The 26,784-nt window shown below is 34.4% G+C and overlaps 2 pseudogenes; one reads left to right on the forward strand and one right to left on the reverse strand.

Annotated features, from left to right (window-relative positions):
* Positions 1-26,784, forward strand: part of LOC131483815 (60 kDa heat shock protein, mitochondrial-like) — a 138,868-nt pseudogene that overhangs the window by 92,993 nt on the left and 19,091 nt on the right.
* LOC131484230 (U2 spliceosomal RNA) lies at positions 26,655-26,768 on the reverse strand (annotated as a pseudogene).

Here is a 26,784-nt window from a genome sequence, read left to right on the forward strand (position 1 = left end):
ATTCAAAATTCCAAAAATGTTCTTGCATAGTAAATAAAAACTATAGTGGAGTATATTGCCATGAAGGAATAAATATCTAAAGGTATGGAATTCAGTTAGGTATCTGATTTCTCTGTATCACTACTATATACTAGAAAACTGAGTGAACCATATGCAGCCAATATCAATCAAGAATAAGGGTGCAATGAAATTATCCTTGGACACAAAAAAATCTCAAAATATAAAGTCATAAATTATTTCAAAGGAAATAATTGAGAAATAAGCTTCAACAAAATTAAGGTACAAACCAAAGATTTTGGCAAGTTAATCCAACTCAGAAAGACAAGAGCTATGCCACAGGCTTTGATAAATTAGTTCAGTTTGGAATACAAAATGGAAGAGGCATAATACAACCAAAAAAATGTACTTGACGGTATGGAAATATATAGAAAATGGGGAATTATTAACTTAGAACAACAACTGGCTCATAAATGATACACTATTTTCATAATTAGAAAATGAAGCAGTCACCACTGATTTATCCAAATATTATTCAATAAGTCTACTAGGGAATGAGAGAGGAAAGGTAATAATAGTAGTATAGTTGAGTTAATCCATCATTTAACATACTAGGAATACAATAAATGCCCCAAAATGGCAACAGTTGGTTAGGTATATAAGCATAATATTTTAGAACCATATGATGAATTCTAAAGCAAATATCTAGAGGGATTGATAGTTGTTGCTTCGGAGAATACAATTATGGGTAGGAATGGAAAAATAAAAGGAATCGTTCCTTTTACCGTTGCCTTTTAATATCACTTAGCTTTTATATATGAATACGTATGACCTGTACTTAAATAACTGAAAATAAAAACAAAGTAATATAAAAATAAAGAGTTTATCAGTATAGAATAAATGTGAAGTAGACTTAGGAAGACAAAAATGATACATTATAATATGGGAGAAGACTAGGTGATTCTCTGATTACTGATTTATATGATCATGGTGATGATATGAATAACAACATTATCATGATGAAAATGACTTCTATCTGTTATTTCCAACCAAGTCTGTGCTGAGTTAAACTTTGGACTTAATACTTACTAAATGCAAATAATACATAGGTAAAGAGATTAGTTTTAGTCTCCCAGGAACAAGAACATTAATATCAGCTGATTGATCTGTTAACAGGTTAATAGGAATGAAAACAGTGTTTAAATGATTGATACATATATTGATTTATAACATCAACTATCTTGGGTGATAATAGATACAACACCTTTTGAGATGTTCAAGACTTCCATTTTCTTTTGATACTTAAAAAAATCCAAACCTTTAATATTTACTGTTGCCAATAAATTCCATATCTTAATTCAGATTGTGTTTTTTCCACTCAAAGAGTTTTAGAACTTGATTTACTTTGTATCCTCTACTAAATCATACCTGGAGGTACTGTCAAAAGTTACCTCCGTACTTCTCAAACTGTGTTGCATGCTTTCTGGTTTCCTAGGCATTAGATTTAATATGATTATTTCAGTTTGATTAGAACACCGTTTGCCTTAGGAATCATCCGTATCTTTTTGCTGCTCACAATAATTAAAATTAATCAGATCCTTCCTTTTCATGGTCTTGAGATTTAATATAAAATATGCTGGAGGCTTGGGATTCTCCAGGAGGGAAACTCTCATTATTACAATTTTTTCCCCTTTGAGAGGATGAAATGTATTTTTAGAACAACTCAAACTTTTCAATTAATAGAAAGTACAATAGTAATCTTTATATGGTTTTGGTGTCAATCCTGGGCTTCAGTTCTTGGATCCCAAGGGAAATATTACAGAAAAAAAATCCTTACATGCTGTTAATTTATATATCAACATAACATATATTAAAACTTACTATATAAAATGTAATTTCTTGTTTATTCAAATTAGATGACTCCAATGGATTTCTGGAATTGGGACGCCTTTGTTAAATAATATGCAATTTAGGATACTGAAGCATTTTAAATCTGTGCTCATCTTTTAATATAACTAAAGAGACTTTGTCTTTATGAACACAATAGAATATTTTAGAGAAATTAAGCCTATGCTAGAAAATGCATAATAAATTTACTAAACATGGGATGTTCATCTATTATTATATAAAGCAGTCTATAATAAACTATGTACAACACACTTTGATGTGTCCCTGGATTGTTATTCCTTAGAATAACACTAGAACACTGAAGAAACCCACACAAATTGGACACTAAGTTTGTCTTTTATCCTAATCCCCACTGAAGACTCTCTCTTTTTTTTTTCTTGTTTTAAAGCTATAATTCTTTACTCCCAAACCCAACTTTTCCCTTTTTTGCTATTCAGCTTTGCTCTACAGTTGCCTTTGGCATATGGGAAAAATTAACAAATCTAGAAAATTAATTTGTTCAACATTTGCCAGTGAGAGTAACGTTAAAATCTTTCTGAAGTTATATTTCTAATTGTTCAAACTGAGGATCATTAGAAAGGGCTTGAATTTGAGAACTTAAAATAGCACCAATAGGCTTTATCTCACTGTGGAGAAATCCTTTCCTTTCAAAATGTCTGTTATATGAACTGAGCTCATTTCAGAACTCATAACAATGCTAAAAATAATAATTGATATTTATTGAGAGTTTTCTAAGTGCTGAGCAATGGCATTAGCTTTGACACTTCTCACCCACATCCTCTGAGTGAGGTGTTATTTTTAACTCAGTTTTATAGACGAAAAAAGTTAGATACAGAAAGATTGAGTGGCTGACCCATGTTGTCCCTCAGACCTATGCCATGTATTTTAGAAAAGCCTGTCCACATGGTCATTATAACATTATGGTGTATTCAAACAAAACCTACAGTTAAAGACAGAAATCATGTATCAGATTTCCCTCATTGTTTTGGTAGTCACATTTGGATATGTCAACTTGGTACTCTAACCCCTCTCCTGCTCCATGGATCATGCCCTCTGCCATGCTTCAATATGCATACACTAGTGATGTCTTTACCCATAACTCCACCCTCTTCATTGTAAGCATCCTAGTCTCTAAATAGTACTTCTTAACTTTACAGCTTGCTCTTGCTAGTATCCTGTCTCAAAATGTGTGTGACCTTCTGGGACCAAATTTAACATTTATAATACTAAAATTTAACTATTGCTTCACTGTTTCATATCATGACTTCCCTTCCTTGCAAGCTGAAATCCCACAGTCCTTTGTTAAATCACTCCTTTCAGTATATCCTCAACTTCTTTGTAACTGTCTACTCATATCAAATCTACCTGGCAAAACCTCAAAACCAATTAATTCCGATCCTCTTCCTGCACGGCATCTGCACGTGTATCACATTGGATAACGTGCCTATATTGAAGTAACAAAATCAAAACGCAACCACTAAAGAAAAGCTTTGGCACTCACAAACATGCCAACTATCCTCATGGTAGATTTATAAACACTTCGAGTTTTCCTAAGTATGACCATCATAATCATTCTGTATTTTCCCAGCCACATGCTTCACCCCTCCTTATCTCTTCCCACTCTTGCACCATTTGAATCAGACTCTACCTACAACTTCACCAAAATCAGTCTTGTCAAGGTTACCAGTGATCTCAACATTGTTACATCTAATTGTCTATTCTCAGTCTTTATCTTACTTGGTCAGCAGCAATTAACACAATTGATTACTTGATTTTTTTTTTTTATTTGGTTAAGGGACATTCTACTCTGATTTTATTCCAACTTCATTAATTATTCTCCTCAGTGCCTTTTTTAGTTCCTTCTTTTCTCCTTGATCTTTAAATGTTGGAATTCCCTGAGGCTCAGGTTTTAGAGTTCTTAACTTCTCTGACTTCACTCAATTCAGTCTTTAGTAGTCTTATGGCTTTAAAAACCATTAATATACAGATAACTCTAAATATAGGTCTCCAGCTATACTTCTCTCCTCTGTTTCAGGTGCATTTATCCAAAGCTTTCAATATCTCTATTTTTATGTCAAATTGGCCTCTTACACCTAACATACCAAATTCAAACTCTCACTTTTAATCCAAACCTATTCTCCTGGTTTTGCTTTTCAGTCAGTTGTAATTCTTTCAATATTTGCAAAAAAAAAAAAAAAAAAAAAAATTGAAGTCTTTGGCTCTTCCTATCTCTCACAGTCTACATCAATCTTTCAGAATAAATATGCTTTCAAAATAAATCTATCATATAACAACGTACTACTTTCCATTGCTTCTATCCATGTGTTCCAGCTACCATCATATCTCCACCACCTACTCTCAATGTTAGAGTCATACTATTACTTTTAAAATGTAAGTGTTAAGCATGTCAAACTTCTCAATATCCTCAAAAGTTTTTATAAAATGGTAGAATAAAGATGAATACAGTGAGATATAATGTCTTATATTATGCCTGTCAGATTTTAGCGACTACCACTCTCTTCCTGAAACACTCTTTTGTATCCAAACATCCTTAAAATCATATGGTGAAGATGTTCCCACCACAGGGTCTTTGCATTTGCTATTCTCTCAGGCTAAGTTCTTTCTTCTCATTTCCATGACCCCACTCATTGCTTCATCTTCTGTAGCTTTCTGCTTAAATGTCAGCAGATTAGTGAAGTCTTTAGTGCTACCTGTATGCTTCCTTATTTATTTTTTCTTCACTGGATTCAGCATTACCTAACACAATGTACATTTTACTTTTCAGCAGTTTACTATCTATCTTCCTCATGAGGATGTGCACCATGGGGGGCAGGAAATTTTTAAAGTTACACTGTTCACTGTTATATACCATACATTCACTGTTACATACCATAGAAAAGTGCTGCCAAAGCAGAAAGGCTCAATACATATTTGTTGAATTAATTAGCAAAATAAACAGGTGTCTTCACTATCCAGATGGAATAACACAATATGGTAAGTCCAGAGAACCATCAGTAAACCAAACCAAACCAACCAAAGAATAAAAATAATGTTAAGTTCTGGGAAATCTACATAGATGAAATGAAAAGAAAAAAAAAGGGCTACTTTGCAGATATGCTCTATGCCCTCTCCCCTCCACCCGCTACACTCACTGCTTTCAGAACTACTTAAGAAAAAAATTAAACTAAACTACACAGGTACGTGTAGACAGACGTGTAGACAGCACTGTAGGATTACTCATCTATGATATAAAACACCATCAAAAATTCTGTGAAGAATAGTGCAGCTCAATGTGCCACAGCTTTTCAATTAATTTCAATTAATGTTTATAGTATTCCAAGACAGGCCTGGCAGATTTCTTCCAAAGTATCTCTAAAAGAAAGAAAGAAAATGTACAATGGGAAAGGATCAAGAAGCTTTTACAAAGTGGTAGCCAATAATACTGCGAAGTACTTGGAGCTCTAATCCACTCCTGATTTGTGGTAAAATTATGAATCTTGTCCACCTTCTGGTTGAATGCAGTTACTACTGCTACTTCTCATCAGTGAGTTGTTACCAGTTGTGTGCCACTTCTTGGCTAAAATACTCAACTCCTAGCATAACAGCTTCCAGAGCTGTGTTTTCTCTCTGACATGCTGACCAGGTGTGTTTGAGACTGGTGGATGTTTCATTAAAAACCTGGGTTTCCTTTTTTTTAATGTTTATTGATTTTGGGGAGACAGAGTGAGGGAGAAGACACAGAATCTGAAGCAGGCTCCAGGCTCTGAACTGTCAGCACAGAGCCTGACACGAGGCTTGAACCCATGAAGTGTGGGATCATGACCTGGGCCGAAGTCGGACACTTAACTGACTGTGCCCCCCAGGCGCCTCTAAAAACCTGGGTTTTTTACTGACTATGATAAACAGATATCCAACCCTCAGTCTGCACAAACCTGCAGTACAAGTAGTATAATGGAAGAAAAATCCTTATCTATGCCTAGATCTCTGTATTTATAGATCTCTGTCTCCATTTCTACCTCTATGCCTAGCCTATTCTGAATGATACAAGAGTAAGTCAAGGAAACAGCCATTTCTCTTAATACAGATACATCTGTCCTTTGTTTGTTTAAGTTTTTTTTTGTTTTTTTGTTTTTGTTTTTGTTTTTTTTTTGTTTTTTTTGTTTTTCTTTTTTAGCAGATGAGGGAGCACCTAGGCTGCTCAGTTGGTTAAGCATCCAACTCTTTCAGCTCAGGTCATGATCTCATGGTTCATGAGATAAAGCCCCACATTGGGCTCTGTGCTGACAGCATGGAGCCTGCTTGGGATTCTCTCTCTCCTTCTTTCTATCCCTCCTCCAGTCACACTCATGGACTCTCTCTCTCTCTCTCTCTCTCTCAAAATAAATAAATAAACCTAAAAAAATAAATTGTAGCAGATGAAATCATTCTTTCATCGAATATTTTGATAACCATCTGAAATATATTTTTGAAATCAAGTGGGTTTTTCCTATTGTATCTGTTATATATTGCTGCATAACAAACTCCAAAATTTAGCAATTTAAAACAGTGAAAATATATTACCTTACAGTGTCTGTGGTCCGGGAATTCAGGAGTGACCTGACTGTGTCCTCTGTCTCTGGGCTGATCAAGGGCTGTGGTCTTCTCAAGGTTTGACTTGGGGAGATCCACCTCTAAGATAATTCATGTCACTGTTTGTAGACTGCAGTCAATCCTTGTTGACTATTGGCAAGGATCATCTGTGTCTTGCCTGATGGGCCTCTTTGTAGGGTAGCTCACAACATGGCAACTGCCTTCCCTTCAGAGCAAGCAAGCAAGCAAGCAAGCAAGACAATGAGAGAAGTAAGGCAGAGGTCACAGACTTTGTAACCTAATCACAGAAGTGACATATTTTTGCTGTATTTTATTTTTTAGACATCAATCATTAGGTCTGCTCCACATTTAAGAAGAGGGGATTAAACAAGGGGGTAATTACCAGCAAGTAGAAATCGCTGGGGGCCATTTCAGAGGCTGTCTACCACACCATTATTAGCCTTTGACCCACTTTTTGGCTAATCAGTACTTAACTGGTCAAGCAGGTGCCTTAAAACATAATATATTACTTATCATCATATTACTTACCATCATTGAAAAACTTTAAACCCAGTTTTTAAAAATTAAATCCAGTATTCAAAACTTAAAAGAAAATGTACTATCTTGATCTTAACAAATTTAAAGGAGTAAACTGCATATATCCTGAACATTCCTCATCTATAAGAATTTGCATGGTAGATGATATTCTTTAGAAAAGCATTCCATGATCATGGATTGGAAGAACATTGTTAAAATGTCTATACTACCCAAGGCAATCTATACATTTAATGCAATCCCTATCAAAATACCACCAGCATTTTTCACAGAGCTTGAACAAATAATCCTAAAATTTTTACAGAACCCTAAAAGACCCCCAGGTTGCAATCCTGAAAAAGAAAAACAAAACTGTAGGCATCATAATTCTGAATTTCAAGCTATATTACAAAGCTGTAGTCATCAAGACAATACTGTACTGACATAAAAACAGATCAGTGGAACAGAATAGAAAACCCAGAAATGAACTCACAACTATATGGTCAACTGATCTTTTAAAAAAAGCAGGAAAGAATATTCAGTGAGAAGACAGTCTCTTCAATAAATGGTGTTGGGAAACTGGACAGCAACATGTAGAAAAATGAAACTGGACCACTGTCTTACACCATACCCAAAAATAAATTCAAAATGGATTAAAGACCTAAATATGAAACAGGAAACCATAAAAATCCTAGAGGATAACACAAGCAGTAACCTCTTTGACCTCCACTATAGCAACTTCTTACCACACACATCGCCAGAGGCAAGGGAAATAAAAGCAAAAATGAAATATTGGGGCTTCATCAAGATAAAAATCTTCTGCACAGTAAAGGAAACAATCAATAAAACTAAAAGACAACTGACAGAATGGGAGAAGATATTTTCAAATGACATATCTGATAAAGGGTTAGTATCTAATATCTATAAAGTACTTACCAAGCACTCAAAAAGCAAACAACCCAGTTAAGAAACAGGCAGAAGATATGAATAGATACTTTTCCAAAGATAACATCCAGAGAGCTAACAGACACATGAAAAGACGCTCAACATTACTCATCATCAGGGAAAATACATATCAAAACCATGATGAGATACCACCTCATATCCATCAAAATGGCTAAAATTAACAAAACAAGGAACAATAGGTATTGAAGAAGATGCAGAGAAAGGGGAACCCTCCTGCACTGTTGTTGGGAATGCAAACTGGTACAGCCACTCTGGAGAACAGTATGGAAGTTCCTCAAAAAACTAAAATAGAATTACCCTATGATCCAGAAATTTCACTACTAAGTATTTACCCAAAGGATACAAAAATACAGATTCAAAGGGGTACATTCACCCTGATGTTTATAGCATTATCAACATTAGCTAGATTATGGAAGAGTCCATATGTCCATTGACTGATGAATGGATATACAAGGTGTGGTATACATACAATGGAATATTAGCCATCAAAAAAAAAAAAGAAATTTTGCCATTTGCAAGAACATGGATGATCTAGAATATATTATGCTAAGATAAATAAGTCAATCAGAGAAAGATACCCTATGATTTCACCGCATGTGGAATTTAAGAAACAAAACAGATGAACATATGGGAAAGGAGGAAAATAAGAGGAGAGAGGGAAATAAACCACAAGAGACTATTATAGAGAACTGAAGGCTGACGAAGGGAGGTGAGTGTGGGATGGGTTCAATGGATGATGGGTATTAAAGAGGCCACTTGTTATGATGAGCACTGGGTGTTGTATGTAAGTGATGAATCACTGAATTCTACTCCTGAAACCAATATTGCACTGAATGTTAACTAAAATTGAATGAATGAGTGAAGGAAAGGAAAGGAAAGGAAAGGAAAGGAAAGGAAAGGAAAGGAAAGGAAAGGAAAGGAAAGGAAAGGAAAGGAAAGGAAAGGAAAGGAAAGGAAAACCATGCCTAGTTCAACTGAGGGTTTGTTTGTTTTACACTTAAACTACTCCTTGGGTATCATTAATTACTCCCAAGAACCCAGATAATTATGGATAAGTCATCCCTTCTGAGCACTTATCTTTCTATCCACCTTCCTATTAAATATCATTACATGGAAAATTCACCAATCTTTCAAAGTCTAAGCATCAAAAATTTTAAAATCCTTTAGTAGGTTTAGGTTGTATTTGGAAGACACATGTCCTTAACCCTTAGCATGACCTAGAAGGTTCTGCCAATCTCGCCATATATATTTTGTACCACTGCTCTCCCTATTTCTTTCTGACACAGATACACTGACTTTCACTTCTTTTCCTGATATTCACTTAGATAACTCTCACAAGAGAAATTATAATTTTATTGCGAAAAGAACAAATGACTTATATTGTATCCATCCACATGACAGATGTGACTGCCTCATAACAATGAAACTCAGCCATATAGTATATATTTTGAAATTTAAAAGGGGTTACAAACACATACACATAAATATATACATACACATACATGCATGCACACATATAAAATACAAGAAAGCTTCTTTCCCTAGTTAAGCCTGAATTTTTTAATAACCCCACACACATACATATACATGCATGTATACATATAAATACATACACACACATTAATAGGGGTATTAATAATTCAAGCTTCATCAGAGAAAGAAGCTTCATTGTATGTAAACATATCAACTTGTAGTTGACTTGATAGAAAATTGTTTTTCACTTTTTGGAGGTATGTATAGCAAATCCTCTTAGAAATTACAAGATATATTACAACTGTTCTAGTATGAAAGTTTTATCTGAAAATTGGCATTGGATACTTCATAAGCCAGCTGTCACCTAATTACAAAACCTGAAAATCTTTTAGGAGGTTTTACTCTGAGTTGAAAATTCCACATAAAATAAGTGAAATTATTTTTTAAATCCTAAAGTCTGCAGTTTCATTTCTTATTTGGTTTCATATACAACAGGGTCTAAATAAAAAGAAAACATAGGATTAGTGACAAATGAAAATGGAAAAAAATATTCTTTTTAGGGAAAAAAGAATCCCAAAGTATTAAATGAATAAATAATGTTCTTGATGTTGCCTTCCCACATGATGCTCAGCAGTTTCACTTAACCATGTGTAACTCTTGAAGCCAGCAAATGAAACAAAATGTTCTAGTTTACCTCAAGAGAAAATAAGCCACTTATATTTGTTTATTTCTAAACCAGTTATCTCTGGAATAATTTGAGAATATTTCATTAAATTCTCAAATAGTTTTGCACTTGTAATTTAATGAAACTAGATTTAGATTTTCCTCCATAATAAAACACAGAAATATTAATAAATTGCACAAAAAGAATATGCACCTTGTACCAAAAGTTAGCTGTGTGCAGTGTTTACAAATGCAAGCCACCTTATATAAAAAAAATCCATTATACTTACAAAATGTTAACCTTATAATATTGGGAACTTTAATTTTCATATCAGATTATTTCAGTATCCATAAACTATCAAAGAACAAACAGGATTCTCTTTAGTGTTGATGTACTAAATGGAATGGAACTGATTTGTTTTAACAATAAAATAAACTATAGCCTAATATAGGTAAGTAACTCAAATATGGCTCCAATATTGGCTGTATAGTTGTGCCTAGATTTGGCTAAAAATTTAAGAGAATGCAAAGTGGTTCTTCACAGCATCATGGCGCTAATAACTTAACCATCTCTGTTTTTATGATTCTTTTACTTACTCATACCTTTGCAAATCTCACCCTAGTGCTTCTTTGCAGACCCTCTTTATCCTCAACTGTCATTTTACAGGTTCACCCACATTTTTTTTGTCTTTATCTTTCAAATTCATGCATGTTTTTTTTTCTGTTATATTCCAAATTCTGTTCTTTTCATATGTACAACTTTTTATGCATCGCTTTGTTTTACTGCTCTCTTAAAAGCTACGCTATAAAGCTACGCTGTATGAGCTTTAGATTTTATAATCAAACACAATTATCAAGGTTTTTTCAAAATGAAATGCTATGCATACTCAAAGCACACGATGAGCACAGAGTGATGTATGGAATTATTAAGTCACTATATCATACATCTGAAACTAATATAATACTGTATGTTAACTAACTGGAATTAAAATATTTTAAAAAGTGGTTACTTCCAAATAAAATATACAGCAAATTTTCTTGTGTTTGTATATTTTTGTAATTAATAACTTACATTTTAGTATACTTTTAGATTTATGGAATTATAGACCAGATAGTGGTATACTTGCTACAACTACAGAATCCATATTGAAACATTATTATTAAATATAATCCATAGTTTACATGAGACCTCACTCTCTGTGTTATAGAGTTCTCTGAGTTTTGGCAAACGCATATTGCCATATATCCACCATCACAGTCTCGTAAAGACTGGTGTCACCACCCTAAAAATTCCCTGAGCCTCACCTAGCAATCGCCTCTGAAGAGGAGTGAAATATACTAACCAAAAATATGTCTTTTTGGCATATTAATTATTCTTAGCTGATTATTTTTACGGAACTGCAGATAAAATAGCTCTGAAAACTGAGTGCAAGTTACCCATTTGTAAAAGACATTTACACTTATAAAGGAAATCTCTATTTGTAAGGGTGTCCACCTGTCTATACCACAAGAGGATGACTGTAAGTCTCTAGAAACTCTTATCAATGGAGAAGACAAAGACTTGAATCTGTATAACAACCTCACCTTTATTCACTGTGCTTTTTTTTAGTAATCTCCCATAATTGGCTACACCTCCCTTCGCAGCCCAACATCTCTTGTCTTTAGATGGTATAAAAGAGATGGCATATAAGGTGATAGCTTAGGACATTTTAGGTAGTTCTCAGTTTTCCTGGGTATCGCCATGTACACAGGAGGTATACATGTTATTAACCTCCTGTTTGTTTTTCTCCTGTTAATCTGTCTTCTTAGTTGAGAAGTTAACCGAGAAGCTAGAGGGGGGAGAGAAAATTATTTTTCCTCCTCTCCACTTCTTTCTAGAGAACAGCTGGTAATCACATACCTTTTACTATCCCTATGGTTTTGGTTTTTCCATAATGGTATATAGTTGGAATCATTTATTATGTAGCCTTATCGGATTGACTTCTCTCACTTATCAATATGCATTTAACATTCCTCCACGTCTTTTCATGGCTTGATCGCTCACTCTTTTTTATGGCTGAATGGTATCCCATTATGAATACATACCACAGTTTACCCTTTCAGCTACTGAAAGACATCTTGTTTCCAGTTGTAACTATGGGTAAAGCTGTTATAAACATTCATGTGCAGAATATTGTGTGGCAAAGTTTCCATCTCAATTGAGTAAATACCTTAGGAGGCCTGTTTAAGTGGTGGCAAAGTGTAGTATGTGTGGGAGAGGGAGCATTCTATACTCTTATGCTTAAGTGCCAGTCTTATAGTGGACCTGGGTTATGACTTCACAAGAGCTTCTCCGTATTTTTCCTCTCTTATTTGAGGCAGGAAGTCTAAAAGGGGCTGGAATTAGATGATTTCCTCTCCCTTAAGTCAGATAGGACTTTAGGGAAGTCTTTTCCTTTGTAGAAGCTGCTAGAGCCTTTTTTCACCAAACACTTCCTCTAGGTGTACGTCAAAATGATCACCTTTCCCTTCCTCTTGGCCAAGCACATGGGGATTTTTCTCTGATCTTTACCATGAGAACCTGGTGGGACTCCTGAAGGCAAAACACCCAAAATGGGGGTGGGGATCCCCAGAAGCTTTTAACCCACAAACTGGATCCACATTCAGCCTCCAGCAGTTTAGGAAGTTCCTCTGTAAGTGTTCTTCACTGGCGGCAGTGACTTCTGCTTCGGCTAAACTGTTCTATATTCTCTGCATTTAACTTCTCTCCAGTTTCCAGGGTGGCAGTTTATACTGTGACCTCAATTCTCTTATGGATCTAAGAAATGTTGTTGATTTTCAGTTTGTTTAGCTTTCTTCCTGTTGTGAAGGTTGAAGTGATGCCTTACAAGTTCTTTACATGTTCGAGTGGGAATTGGAAATCTTTCAAATGTAGTTTTAATAACAATTTTCCTCCTCTCTGCTCACAAGAAAGAGCATGTGGTGAAGGAAGAGACAGATCAATATTGTCTGCAAAATTCATGTTTGGAATATAAGTCTAGTATACTATTAAATAAAACTCCAGAAACTTTTTTCTTTTTTTGAACTAGTGACCAATATGCCTTAACGTTCCCCTCCCCTTGACCAAACTTTTGATAGGCTTTTTTCTGACTCTAGTCCCCTGACCTCCATTTTTTTAAAGAGACTTTGCTTTAGCTCACTGTAAAATTTTCTTCTCTCCCTTAGACATGTAAATCATTTTAAAATCCTCTTGCTAGCTTTACAAGCCAGAAATGTTTTTCTTAAGGAGCTGGGACTATCCCTTTGAAACGTAATCTTCAAGGGCAATAGCACCCTGTCTCCCAGTCTCTGTGAGAGGGTAAGAGCCATACTTGTAGTGCCTTGGTCCAAGTTGTAAAACCACCTTCTTTCCCAAAGAGAAATTTGATTTTTCCTTTGGGTAAAGCCAATTAGCAAACAAAAATGGCCTGTGTTTCCCCTCTCATTCCACTGCTTAAAAGTCTTCCTATCATTTGTTTCAGCTGAGTCAAGGTCAGACTGAATTCTGATCTCTCTTTGCTATTGCAGTCTTGCATGTATGCATACATGTGTGTGCATGCATGTGCGTATATAAGAGAGTGAGAGGGACCTGAGACAGAGAGGGAGAGAATGATGATCAACTGGCCACAAAAGTAGTATAATTTTAAAATTATAAAAGTATGTAATTTCCACAATCCTCAGTTTATATAAAAGGGAGTTAGTAAGACTATAAGTAGATCATACAGTATATATAAAAGCACAGTGCAACTCTACATATCTTTACAGAATCAAGTTTTCCAGGAGTGATTCAACATCTAAAAATCTAAATGAACATTAAACTATCATTAGTAAATTATGCAATTCCCCCATTCATTTCACTAATGTAAAAGGCTTGCGTCATTTACTAAATTTGAAACTGCCTCAATTCACTATCTTTATTAGATTGAACCATAAGAAATTTCCTTTTATGTAAGAAAAAGATGGTTTAATATTGGCGATTTCATTTGGGTCAATCTAAATACAATGTAATTAAAATAATGGTCTCTCTAAAAGAGTAATTTTGACAAGCTCTTCACGATCCAGTGTTTAATATAAAATACAATGATAATTATTATAATAAGTATTCAATTTATTATTAATTGGACTCCAATTATATTAGTGTCACAATTTTGTAAAAGATAATCACCATAAAAACAATTTCTACTTTTAACCCTCCCCCAAACTATCCTCATAAGTGAACAGAGGAGATCGTCCCAGTCCCAGTTAGTATCTAATATTCCAGAGGTAAATAAAACAGATGCATGTTCAGCTGAACACAGCACATAAATATGCATTTCAATCATTTGTCTCTTACCTACTTTTGCAATTGCAAATTATGGTCTTTTTAAATTAGAGAACACAACAGAGTTGGGTTAAGAGTTAAAGTGATGTTTCCTTTAACAAAGTATGGTGCCAAGTGATCTCATACTACAACAGCTTATTCATTCACTACAGTAATTTATTTACTTCATTAAAATATGTTGGATTAAATAGACATTTCAGCCTCACTTGCTGTATGGAGAGTCTGACTTTAAACTAAATGTCACTGTAGTGTATTCACCCCCTATCTAAAAGAAGAAAGAATGGATGCTGCAAGCTTAGTAAGAAATCACACTCTGTAAAATGACAAGATTCAGCATAAGAAATTAAATTTCTATCCTCAACTTCCTTCATGGGAAAAGAAATCTTACATATGTATAAATATCATAATAATAATAATAATAATAATAATATGATTTTAAGTAAAATGAATCTCAAAGACAGCATACTAGTAGCCCACTCAAGTACAGTAGCTTCTTCTTGGATAGGTCATTAAGCTTGTAAATATGTTTTATACATACATGTGTATAAATTATGTATATATACTCACACACACATATCATACATACCACAGGGAATAATTATTCAGTGGGGTTTTGACTAATTGGTGACAACAGATTTAATACACAACATTCAATATTTATACATACCTATGTATGAAATATATGTATACATATATTATTTTGTTTGTGCAAGAGTGTACATTTCCCACTTCCAAATAATCTGGTTATATGACATTTTAGGACAAACTCAATAATATCTCCCCACTTCAAAAATGTTTCAAGTCCACTAATTATGCAAATATATGAGGGATCCAAAATATTCTGACTGTGGATGGTAGTCTTTGTGGCTATTAGCATAATGAAGTCAATTTTATTGGAAATGAAGAATTAAAACATGTTAAAAGAGCCAAAGTAATTAGATCCTTTTACACTTTCATAGATCTAGATTTATGTTATATTAATGTACAAAGGCTAAAAAATGCTTTATGTGCACAACTAGAAAGATAATTTAACTTAAATTCCTAGTGTTAGTAATGAAGCGTATTCCAGATTATTTTCCAAACCATGAAATTTGTCTCCAGTCAAGAGAGGTTTGTGGGGGAAACACTGAAAGCATCTTATGGAACTATCACTGCAGATATATTTATTTTCACCTGAAAATATCTCAGATTAATGTCTAGTGTAACCTTTTTGAGTGAGTGAATTCAGTGAGGGTACATATAGAAAACAACTACATATATTGGTTCAACCACATTTCACCAAGTGAATGTCTGTATTTTTCCATGGTCATATGCTGCCTGGTCTCAGCAGCCCTCCTTTAGGTCACGTTGGGCCATTCATCGGTCCTGCAGGACCCTCTGAACAGTCCAGCTTTCAAGACTCTGAAACACTTTCTGCCGAACTCCTTCAACCTCCTCAGCTCTTGCCTGCCACCGCCCAATGACACAGGCTGCAACCTCTGACTGCTGCAGTTACTCTGTTCCAATAGACCACCTCATTTGGGTCTCCATCAGGATAACCGACACCCAGCTCCTTTTCTGGATCACACATTGCCTACCAGAGGCCCATGTTTTCTTGACATAATAATTGCTGGTGATACAAACTTCTCTAATATTTCTTTCTTCACTCCAGCCATCACCGGAAGTTCCAGCTGGCCATTACCCTCAAAATTCACCCCTTTTTTTTGTTTGTTTTTTTACAGAGGACATCCAATTTCAGAGAACAGATGGTGACTTCTCCAAAGAATTCACTCACTAAGGCCCGCTCTCTCTCTCTCTCCCTCTCTCTCTCTCTCTCTCTCTGTTACACTGAAGTGCTTATAAAATTTTCAATTGCTCATTTCAGCAAAGATCTAGCCAGGCAATAAGACACTAGTTTTCTCTTTGCAAAATACCTTCTCCTCCTAACCAACTTTGTTTAAAGTGGGGCAGAAATATCTTCTGGAGAAAAGACCATGGATATGTCAACACATCACAGATTCTAGACTTGTCCTTTTCTATTTTCTTTTCTTATATAGACTGTTAGTGAGTAATCAGGAAGATAGCATCAGGACCTTTTTGTTTGTTTGTTTGTTTGTTTGTTTCATACATCTTTCCTGAATGGGTCTGGCACTTCTTTTTAGAAAATGGAGATATTTCTCTCACATCATTCCAAGATAACAAAGACAAAATTTAATACCACCAACCTGTCACACAGGTTTTTGTTGTTAATATTTTGGTTGCTTAGTTTTGCTTTTTCTCTCCAAACATTACATCAGACATTTTGAATATATTCTTAGGTTGATTTTTAATGAAACCAAAATGTGTTAAAACACTTGATTGATAAAGATTGTGTCCTAATTTCTAAAATGCACTCGGCAGAGAAATAATATGTTTTTGAAACTTGAGACAGCAAAATCTTTTTTAAGCTACTCATTCAAAATCTGAAAGATTAAGCATTTATTGTTTAAATGTTGTTCTAATTGGTATTTCCAAGACTCTGCCCAAAGGAATCTATTAAGTAGATCACTTTTTTTTTTTTTGAATGGAATCTCTGGTAAGTGTAGTTCATAACTATTAGGTCATAAGGCATAGCTACACATTTAAGCATTTATATTTACCTTCTTAAGACAAATAACATAGGACTTTACTCATATGTGGAATCCATTAAGCAGATCACATTATTTTCTTTGAATGGAATTTCTGGTAAATGTAGTACTATTAGGTCATAAGGTATAGCTACACATATAAGCATTTAAATTTATCTCCTTAAGACAAATACCATTTTACTGGTATGTGGAATTTAAAACAAATGAATAACAAAAAGCAGATCTAAATACAGAACAAACCGATGGATGTCAGAGGGAAAGAGAGTAGGGGGATGGGCAAAATGGGTGAAGGTGAATAGGAAGTACAGGCTTCCTGTTATGGAATGTGTAAGTCACAGAGATGAATGGAACAGCACAAGAAATATAGTCGATGATACAGTAATAGGGTTAAATGGTGACACGTGGTAGCTATACTTGTGGTGGGTATAACATAACGTATAAACTTGTCAAATCACTATGCTGTACACCTAAAACTAATGTAACATTTGTGTCAACTACACTCAATAAGTAAATAAACTTTCTTAAAAGTCATATTTACATCTAATAAAGTAAAAAAAATTAAGTCACAGTAGAATGTTATGCTTCATCATTTTTCCCCACATATTGAGTTATTTTTGAAGAAAATATATATTGGAATACTTGTTTTTTTGGTTTTGGTTTTTGTTTTTGCTTTGTTTTTTTTTTTAATCATTTGGAAGAGGCTTACATTATTCCTATGTCCTAGTCTGTTCAGGCTACTATTCAAAAGACTGGGTGGCTTATAAGCAACATTTATTTGTCACAGTTCTGAAGTTGGGAAGTCCAAGACCAAGATATCAACAAATTCAGTGTCTGAGGAGAACCTGCTTCCTGGTCATGGCCATCTTTTACACTATGTCCTAACAGGTACAAAGAGTGAAGGATCTCTCTAGAGTCTCTTTTGTAAGAGCACTAATCCCATTCATATGGATTCCACTCTCATGATCCACCTATTAAGGGCCTCCACCTTCTAATACTATCACCTTGATGGTTAGGATATTTTTTTTTTTTAGATCCAAGTTAGTTAATACATAGTGTAATAATAATTTCAGGAATAGAATTTAGTGATTCCTCACTTACATATAACATCCAGTGCTCATCCCAACAAGTGTCCTCCTTAATGCCCATCACCCCTTTATAGCCCTCCCCCCCCCCTTAAAGAGAGTATTTAAGAATCTCTTATGGGGCGCCTGGGTGGCTCAGTCAGTTAAGCAACCGACTTCGGCTCAGGTCATGATCTTGTGGTACATGAGTTTGAGCCCCGTGTCAGGCTCTGTGCTGACAGTTCAGAGCCTGGAGCCTGTTTCAGATTCTGTGTCTCCCTCTCTCTATGACCCTCCCCTGTTCATGCTTGATCTCTCTCTGTCTCAAAAATAAATAAATGTTAAAAAAAAAATCTCTTATGGTTGGTCTCCCTGTCTGTTTATATATTATTTTTGCTTCCCTTCCCTTATGTTCATATGTTTTGTGTCTTAAATTCCACATATGAGTAAAATTATATGATATTTGTCTTTCTCTGACATACTTAACATGATATATGCGAGGACACAAACAATTCAGTCCATAGTCGCATTGTTGCTTCACCTCTCTGGTTTACCCTGGGTTTCTTAGTATTCTCTTGGAAACAGAAATTCAAAATGAAATATTTGACATGAATGTATTTGTCAAGGTTTATAATTTGTATGAATGAATATATAATATTTATGCAATAGGTGGTATTTGTGTGTAAGTGGAAAAAAATCATGTGCAGAGGGATTATGTTGTGTATACTGGCCAAAAATTTTGAATATTGTGCATTATTACACTTCTTGATACTGATTGCCAGGGACATTTATGACTCCAGTGCACAAAACACACTCTTATAAAGTGTTTCTTTTTATAGGCCTCTTCAAGATCACATTATATATGATAAAAGTTCCTTGGGGAGCCTGGGTGATGGCTCAGTCGGTTGAGCCTCCAACTTCGGCTGGGGTCATGATCTCATGGTTTGTGAGTTTGAGCCCTGTGTCGGGCTCTGTGCTGACAGCTCGGAGCCTGGAGCCTGCTTCAGATCCTGTGTCTCCCTCTCTCTCTGACTCTCCCCCACTCACACTCTTTTCTCTCTCTCTCTCTGTCAAAAATAAATAAACATTTTTTTAAAAATATTTATTTATTTTTGACAGAGAGGGAGACATATATATATATATATATATATAGACATATATATACACTATACTATATAAATATATATATACTATATATATATATACTATATATATAAATAAATATATATATATATATATATATATATATATATATATATACCATTAGGAAAAAAAGGTTTAATTGAAATACAAATTTAATAAAAATAATATCTACAAAACAGCATATTTTTATTAGAATATAGTTATACACTATTAATCAATATTCATTTATTAATAATTTTCAGGTTGACTATTTCTAATTTGCATTTGAAAATGAATAGTCTCGGGGCGCCTGGGTGGCGCAGTCGGTTAAGCGTCCGACTTCAGCCAGGTCACGATCTCGCGGTCCGTGAGTTCGAGCCCCGCGTCAGGCTCTGGGCTGATGGCTCGGAGCCTGGAGCCTGTTTCCGATTCTGTGTCTCCCTCTCTCTCTGCCCCTCCCCCGTTCATGCTCTGTCTCTCTCTGCCCCAAAAATAAATAAAAAACGTTGAAAAAAAAAAAAAAAAAAAAAAAAAAGAAAATGAATAGTCTCACAAGGCATACAATTTTCCCTCTGTGAAAAATGCTAGTTTAAATAATTTGAGTATTGTTGATTTATATCATTGGATAGACAACACAATGGATCATTTGCCATGTACTTAATCTTTTATTATAAGAGTTGACCAAATTTTAGTTAGCAGTTAACACTTTAGCAAAACTTGAAATTTTTAATGGTACATTACTTTCAAAACCAACAATAAAAAAGCGATAACGAAAGAGACACAAGTCTCTAACAGAAAATAAGTGTCATTTCTGGGATTATTTCATTATTGCTTAGTGATTATAGATAATGGTTAGTAAATGAATACACAAATATTTACTCTATGGCACTACTTTTATTCGTATAGTCCAATGATAGTACAGTTTTACTATAGTCTCTCATTATATTTCCTACACTCTAATAAAAACCACTAATTGCATCATTCTGCAGCAAAGCGAACAGGAAGAGCAGAAACTTGAGGATGATGTTATGCTCTAGAAAGAGAAACTAACCTTGACAATACACAGGGTTAGGGTAAAATTCAAGACTAAATCAGAAGGCTAACTAATGATAATCCAGGTTCATGGGATAAGAAAAGAGAAAGGGTCTATATGAATATGAATAATGTGTCAGAAATAAGTTTGGGGCACCAGGCTGGCTCAGTTGGAAGAGAATGCAACTCTTGATCTTGGGGTCATGAGTTCAAGTCCCATGTGGGGTATAGAGATTAAATAAATTTTTAAAATCTTAAAAAAAAAAAAAAAAGGAAAGAAGTTAGACATGCAAGAGTCACATGTACATACAACAATAGAAATGAGGAAGCTGAGATACTTGAAGTTCAATATCAAAGCAATATTCAGTACTACTCAAGTAAATACTTGATTTAATGCATTACAATTAATAAAGACTGCATGCGTGTGTATGAAAGAAAATAAGAAATGATTATGACATAGAATGTAAGGAAGGATTAGAGATAAGACTTAAGTATTAATTAAAGCACATATGTTGAAGACGTTGAGGGCCAAGCTAAGGAATGGTAAGCACTGAGAAGCTTTTGAAAGTCTGAAGTTTGAAGAGAGTTTAAGAGAGTTACTAAATTGGAAGGTAACACTGTCCGTAATGTGGAATCTGTTACAAAAGTAACTAGATTGCATACATATTCAAAGCATTCTGCCCATATTGTCCATAAGGTCCAAAAGTACTTAGGCTAAATCCTTGTTTTCTCACTTACTAGCTGTGTAATCTTGTACCAGACAATTAATTTCTCTGTGCCTCAGATTCCTCTTCTGTAAAACAGGGATAATAATCATACCTACTTCATAATATTATAGAAATTCAACCAAATAATCTATTGTTTGTAAAGCTCTTAAAACAGGGTCTCCAGCACAGTAAGTGCTAACTACTTTTGGATACATTAATCATAAAAGTGAATAAAACAAGCAAAGAAAATTGTATTAGCTCTTGGAAAATGGTCAACAGTTACCAACAAAGCACTGATTGAAATCTTTCACTTAAGAGATGGTGATGGCTGGAGTGTTAAAGCCTCTCATGCAATACCTCTGGTCACTCCTGAATCAAATGACTATTCATTAGGGGTTTCTGCTGTCCAAATTTATTTTATTCAAAATACAGTCTCTCATCCCCAATTTTGGGTTTGGTACAGTTATTCAAATATCAGTAACCTCTGATGGATTATGGATCTATCCAGATTTCTGGCAATTCACCTAATACTAGTCAAAACTTCTGACCATTGATGGGAGAGATTCAATGATAAATCAGTTGTCCTAACATGATACAGAGATGAGGCTAAGTAGACGGAAATGCCATAGTAGACACTGAGATAAAATTCCCAGACTTCAGTGATAACATATCACTCACTCACACACACACATTCCATATTATTGTTGCTATCGTTTGTTCAAACACAAGAAAATATGTCACCTATATCTTTACATTACATGCTAAATATTTAAATGTTTTACATATTTATAAACTACAATACCAATTCCTAGCATAAAGACAGAAAAATAGACTGGTGAACAGAGAGTAGAGCCTCAAAATAAATCTACACATATATGGTCAACTGATAGTCAACAAGAGTGTCTGAATACACAGTGGGAAAAGAATAATCTCTTCAACAACTGGTGCTGGCAATGTTGGATATCCACATGTAAACGAATGAAGTTGGACCCTTATCTTCTGCCACACACAAAAGTCAAATCAAAATGGATTAAAAATTTAAATGTGAGACCTGAAACCATAAAACTCTTAGAAGGAAAAAAAGAGGAAAATCTTCTGGAGATTGGTCTTGGAAATGATTTCATGAATATCACAGGCAACAAAGCAAAAATAGACAAGTGGGTCTATATAAAACTAAAAAGGAAACAAATCAACAGAGCATAAAGGAATGGGAGAAAAAATTTGCAAACCATGAATCTGATTACAGGTTAATATCCAAAATATGTAAGGAACTGCTACAGCCCAATAGCAAAAATAACTAATAGACCAATTAAAACATGGGCTAAGGCTTGAGCAGAAATTTTTCTAAAGAAGAAACACAAATGGCTAACAGGTATATGAACAGGATGCTCAACATCCCTAATTATCAGGAAATGTAAATCAAAACCACAATGACATTATCACTTCACACCTCTTATTATCAAAAAACAAAGGACAACAGTGTTAGCAAGGTTGTAGAGAAATTGGAATTTTTGTACAGTGGAAGTGGGGATGCAAAATGGTACAGCTACTATGGAAACCCGTCCAAAGGTTCTTCAAAAAATTAAAAATAGAATTACCATATAATCAATCAATACCACTTCTGGGTATTTATCCAAAGGACCTGAAATCACAATCTCAAAGAGATATTAACACTCCTATGTTCAGTGCAAATATTCATAATAGCCAAAATGTAGAAACCACCCAAAGGTCCATTGATGAATGAATGGATTTTTTAAAAATACAATATTCATTCAGTGAACTATTACTCAGTCATAAAAAAAGGGGGGTGGGGAGGAAATCCTGCAATATGTAACAACATGGACGAACCTGGAGAACATTATGCTAAGGGAAATAAGCCGGTCACAGAAAGACAAATACTACATGTTCCCTCTTATATAAGGTATCTAAAATAGTCAAACTCATTGAAACAAAGAATAGAATTGAGGTTGCCAGAGGCTCAGAGAGACGGAAATCAAGAATTGCTAATCAAGGAGCATACAATTCCAGTTATGCAAGATGCTTAAGTTCTAGGGATGTGCTGTACCACACTGTGCCTATAGATGACAATATTGTATTACACACTTAAAAATCCATTAATAGGGTAGAGGTCTTGTTCTTACCACAATATATTTTTGGAAAAACTACCATTACCACACATAAATTTCACATGAATTCTCTAATAGTACCTACTATTCAATCCATATTCAAATTGCTTCAATTTCCTCAAAATGTCATTTGTGGCTATTTCCTTTCCAGGATCCAGTGACTGAACCTGGACTGTCTTTTGTTTAATCTCCTTTAACTCAGAAGAGTCCCCTGACACTTTGGTCTTTCGTGGAACTGACATTGTTCAGTTTTCTTGCGGGTTATTGACAACCCCAATTTGTCTGATCATTTTCATGATTAGAGTCAATTTAAAACTGTTCTGAACAATACTACATAGGTGATATTACTTCTCATTGGATCATATTGACAAATATCTAATATCAGTTTGACCCAGTTAAGGTGGTGCCTACCTACTGCAAAATGTTATTTCTTTAAATTTTTTTTTTCTCCAAGTATACATGCATTAGAAACTAGAGGGCTGTTTGTAACTGAGACTCTCTCCTCAAATTGTCTCATAAACAGGTATTTTCACCTAAATATGGCTTTTTTTTTTTGCATCCTTGGTTCAGAATTCTTTCCCAAACTAATTTGTGATAACATGTATGGTCTAAGGAAGTTCACAATACCAACCTATGAATATTCCTAATTGATCCCAATAAGGGAGTGTCAGCTTTATTCCTCAGAAAACAAAGTTCTGCTTTGAGAAGTACACTTTACTATCAGTTTTATCTGTAGGTAACTTGATCTTAATCACTCCATTTTGTGGTTCACTTCATTTAGTAGTTCCCCCTCATATATTTTGATTTAGGGTCACAGATACCTACTATTTTTTTTTTTAATTTGTACCTATTCTCTTTACTTTGTCGGGGGTGGGGGGGTGTGAGGTTCTAAAAGGAGCAGAAATAACTCTAATTTAAAATAAGAAATGCCTGGACCTGGCTCCTTCTGTAACTGACATTGTCTCTCCCTACATATTTAGAACCCATTTAACTGTACCCTCAAGGCACTGCTTACAATATGTTTGCTCTTTATGAGCACCCCCCTAGAGTCTCACATGGCTCTCTGCCTGACAGCAAAAAGTCACTTCTGCCCAGAAACTTTTGCTGTCATTCTAGTCTCTATATAGCGATAGCTTGTATCCATTGTGTACCTGTTCCAGGAACCATCCTAAGCACCATACATGTATCATTTAATCCTCTTACCACCACAGGCCATTTTAATTATCTTCATCTATATATGATCAACTTACAATACAGAGAGCTTTGTTCCAAACCCATGTCACAATTGAGAATTCAAATCAAGACTTTCTGTTTATTAAGCATCTTCCTTTAATCTCTATGCTCTGGTGCCTCATGATATACAACCAGGCTCTATCAGAACTTGAATAAGCAACTCTCTCTTAAATCAAAGCAGAATATGCTCCTCTGAACATAATGATTTGAGCAGAACTGAATTTCTCCCAATCGGTTGCTGAAAACAAAAGCAAAACCACTAATCTCCCTGCCTCTAAATGACTTTTTTCTTTTTTAAAGATTTAACAACAACAAAACAAATAACAGCACACCACAAAAATTCTTTATTAGCTTAGCTAAGCTGCTGGTTAGCACTTGTTCACATTTGGCCATTTGACTGCATTGGCTAACTCAAGCAATTATGTTTCTATCACTGCTACAGGAATATCTTATACTTGCACCTGACGTCTGGAACTCTGAACTCCTAAGTACCCAAGCAGAGAAGAAAGTATCACTCTTATGCTTCTAGGATAATACAGAATTTAGCTGCATTTCTAGAACTACCACAGAACACTTGATTCTTCTTTCATCTTCTATTTTTTTTCCCTCCCTTGCAAGGAAAAAAATATTAATCAAAAAAAAATCTGGTGAACTGAGAACAGTTATTCAAAATTGTAATTGCTCCTCACCTATTTGGTGATCTAGCAAATTTTTGCACTAACTCTACTAATCACTGACAAATAGGACGAGTGTTCGGATATGTATATGTATGTGTATATGTATATATGAATGCATATATATATCTATGTATGCATACACATAGATACAAAATTTTGCAGTGGGCAATATTTTTTGCCTGAAACTCTTCTGTGATGTTGGTATTACTAAATTGACTTTATTATATTTACAGTGCATGAATTGTGTTTTCCTATCCTTGTACTTTTAACATTTCTGTTTTCTAATATTGAAGTTAGATCAGGAGGGAAGGACGCTCCTGGAAAAAATCTGACTTTTCTCCTTTTCATGGGTTCCTATTTCTCAACCTCTTCCATGTAATATTCACCTAATGGTAAATAGTGGGTAAATACCATATATAATTTATTTAATAATATATTTTAGAAGAAAACAAAGAAATATTATTTTCTTTATAACAATAAGAATTTACCCATATCCTATATCATCGCTCAAACTCTGCTTCATAATGTTGTCAAAAGAAATTTAAGCACCTTTTCAAATAATTCAAAACTTAATTAATACACTGTGTCATTTAACAAATTTAAAATAGATCAAAATATTTTTAAGTCATGTTTGAGAAGGATTGCCAAAGATGGATTGAGGGAAAAAAATGTATGATTGAAGTAATATAAATTCAACAATTTGATAGAGATGTAATATAATTGAGCAATTCAGACAATATAAAACCTTTTAAGATGGAATGTCTATAATTTAGATGACTTGAATATGAATGAAGTTGATAAGCACAACCTTTTACTAATATCTTCTTTGATGCTGAGAAGAGAACGCTTTGCAGAGGTATGTACTAATTGACCTCACTACCTACAATATGATAATGCAGTATTTTATTTGAAAAGCTGAATCACAACGAGTTGTTTACTTTGTGAAAAAGAGTATGAAAATTGTTTCCTTCAACGTTTTTTATCAATAAAGTAAAACACCTTTTGGTCATCTCATCTCCAAATGACTTGACATTTAGCAGCTTAAAATGCAATTGGCACTAAATATTAAGCATTCATCAAAGCAAATTCAGAGCAAATATTTATATGTCATACTTTCAAGAAAAAAATGTTAATAGCACTGAACCAGTGATTTCAATTACCAAAAGGAATACAGGATTGTCAGATATGGAATGTTGACAAGACAACCTTTACATTCTCATCCAGAGTCATTTCTTCTACCTGCTCTGTGACCAGAAGAGTTAGCTCTCCACAGGAGAATTGTGACTGTATCTGACTCTTTGTTACTCAACCTCACACATGTGGGGAAAGAGACACAAATGTAAACCAGAGAAATACCACTTTGTTTCAAATGTAGCTTTAAAAATATTTTTGTTGTTTTTGATTTTATAATATACTGGTTACGATTTTGAATTTGATAGCCTACTAGACCTGAATGAGAATCTTAGCCACAAGTAAGTTTAGTGAAGTTGGGGATCTTATATAAAATCAATGATTCTCTGTTTTCTCATAGGTAAATGGGAAAGATAACAGCTACTTTATGAATTGCTCTACTGTGATTGGTTACTTTTAAGTGTCAATATGGTTAGGTTCTAGTCCCGTAGATTTCATCAAACAACAATGTAGGGGTTGCTGTGGAGGTATTTTGCAGATATGGTTAACATTTACAATCAATTGACTTTAAACTGATAAGAACAGATACTACACTTGATCTTAGTCAAAAGGCCGAGAAGCGATTACAATCAATTGACTT

Source organism: Neofelis nebulosa, chromosome 8 (genome assembly GCF_028018385.1).
Source record: "Neofelis nebulosa isolate mNeoNeb1 chromosome 8, mNeoNeb1.pri, whole genome shotgun sequence".
Lineage (NCBI taxonomy): Eukaryota > Metazoa > Chordata > Mammalia > Carnivora > Felidae > Neofelis > Neofelis nebulosa.